The sequence below is a fragment of the Nannospalax galili genome, unplaced genomic scaffold, assembly GCF_000622305.1.
Source record: "Nannospalax galili isolate Female #2095 unplaced genomic scaffold, S.galili_v1.0 scaffold309, whole genome shotgun sequence".
Classification (NCBI taxonomy): Eukaryota; Metazoa; Chordata; class Mammalia; order Rodentia; family Spalacidae; genus Nannospalax; species Nannospalax galili.
In genome coordinates, this window is record NW_008359589.1 from 291,714 (window position 1) to 294,422 (window position 2,709).

Here is a 2,709-nt window from a genome sequence, read left to right on the forward strand (position 1 = left end):
GTGATCCTGTGTGGCTTTGGGTGACGTCTCTGCCTCTTTTATTTCTTTGTCTCTGTCAGGGTCATGCAAGCCAGCTTCTTCTTGGTTGGGTAGGTGTCTGACATTTCTAGCTGGAACCCAAATAGGCTTTGGTTGATCCTGTGGAAAAATACAAGCAAATCATCTCCCTGTTGTTAACAATGGATCTGGTCCTTTCCACAGTCCATGAAAGGGGTCTCTCAATTTAACCATGATGGGTGGTACTGGGTGTATTTGAGCCCAGTGTCGGTTGATGGGAGGAGCATCTGTCCCTCTATATACATTAAGTGCATCAAGGGTGAACAAGGCTAATGTTAATTGAATATTGGGAGAATATGTTGTTTGAGCCTGTCTTTTTAATTGGTCCTTTAAGGTTTTATGCGACCTTTCCACAATGGCTTGTCCCTGTGGGTTGTAAGGTATGTCAGCATGATGGGTGATTTTCCACGCTTCACAGAAATTTTTAAATGATGAGCTGGTAAACGCTGGGCCATTGTCTGTCTTTAATTGTGCAGGGAGGCCCATAATGACAAAGCATGAAAGCATATGATTTATCAGCTTTTTTGAACTTTCACCAGTCTGGGAGGTGGCCATAGACAAAAGGAGGGCAGGAATGACTGGGCAGCCAGGGCAAGAAGCATGGGAAGGGAGCCCCAGGGGCAGCTGCGGCACTAACCATCTATTAATAGGCTGGGAGGACTAGCAGATGAGCTGGTTGCAGAGCAGACTGAAACAATGGCAGGAGGCTCCAGGATAGCTGTGTCTAAGGAAAGAAGACTGTAACTCTGATAGTCCAGGCAAATGTAGGTCCAGGCTTCAGTCTCAGATGAGCCTGTCATAACACCATTATCTGAAAAGGAAGGCCAAGAGAGAAAGCAGAGACACTGACCCAAGTTCCCTGAGACTGCTGCTTTGAGCACAGGCTCTAGAGACAGCAGACCTGTATTCCTTGCATGAGCAGCTTAGGAGCTCCCTGAGCCTCTACTTCATCTTCATAGCAGAGATCTTATAGGGCCATGGAGACAGAGTGACATACAGTCTTGCTCTCAGAGTAGTCTATGAGCTAGCAGCAACACCAGCATAATTATGAGCCTTTCCCAAAGCTACCAAATCAGAATATTTATTTTAAGAGACTCTCAAGGTGACACTTATGTACATTACATTTTGAGAAATACATGCATAAAGCGCATGAAGGACTTGTGCCTTCCTCCCGGATAATGTTTAAGGCCAAAGAGTTCAAATAAAAGGAGAAAGGACTAAAGCAAGAATTCTCAGGGGATGATTTTGTCCCCAGGCTTACATGGCAATGTCTGGGAACATTTTTGATCGTCATAACTGGAGGTATTACTGGCAGGTAGTAGAAAAGGTTAGTGGTGCTGCTAAGCATACTACAACACACAGGCTAGGCCCTCACCAGAAAGAATTATGTCATCCAGATGTCAGTTGTGCCGAAGGTGAAACAACCCCAGACTGGAGGGAAGCAGTGGCTACAAGGAGACGAGCTAGAAGGGAGCACAGGAAGAGAAGACAACAACCCTTACTGGAGACATGGTGTGGAGAACATCCGGTGGGAAAGGCAGGCCCAGATGGAGATCAAAGGCCCATAATCCCCACAAAATGCTAAAACTTGGAGAGATCACTTTATAAAAATATTGGGTCGCTAGCCTGCACTACTATCCTCAGGCCTCTTGGGGTAAGTCTACAGCGCAGCTCTCCGTGCCGGGACTCCCTAAGCCTCATTCACCCTTCCACCCCACCCCCCCCCCCCCTGCCCCTCAGCCTGCCGTTCTATACTCTAGTTTGGACCCTGTGCCATTCCTAGTCTTGGGGCCCCAGACACCTGGGGAACCAATACTGCTTCCTGACCCTTCTCACCCAGAGCAACCCAGTCCCTTTCTTGGGCTCCAGGAGCACCACTTCTGGTCCTGGCCCTGCCCTCACCTCGCTCTACTTCCCTGGTCCTCCAACACCCGCCAGCCTCTTTCTGGGGCTGACAGCCTCTTTCTAGGGCTCCGAGGCTTACCTTTACTCCCCCCGACCCTTTGCATCCAGTACAACCCAGCTACTCAATCCACTCCCTGGGAAATCTTGGGGCTTCTTCCCTCCCCATCTGCCTTTGCTTCCCTGCGTGGCGCATCCACGGCAAGGGTCTCAGGTCAGTGCCACCCAAGTTCCTGAGGCCAAAAGCATTCTTAGAAGATTCCAGACCTAAGGAGAAAGTCTGAAAACTTCTGATCCACATTGGAGTTGGGCCACCGCGGAACTCCTGAAGACAAAATCAATCCGGCCTCGACAATATAAAATCAAAAGAGAGAACCAGAAGCTAAGACGAACCAGCTCTTCATACCCAAAAAGTAAACCACAAAGACACATAAAGCTCAAAAATAAAAGAAGCAGAACTAAACTTGAAGGCCCGAGTATCACACAAGAGTCAGAAACTACAAAAGAAATTCACATGTCAAAATCACAGAGAAAAAATAATAACATGAAAAACCAAAATAACATATCCCCACCAAATACCAGTAATCCTCTAGAGGAGCACAATGAGAATCCCCTAGAGACAATGCAGGACATGGAACTCAAAAAAACAATGATGAATATGATAAAAGAATTCACTGAATTTAAAGAACACACAAACAAGGTAATAATAGAGCTGAAGGAAGATAGGGATAAACTTCTGAATGAATTCAG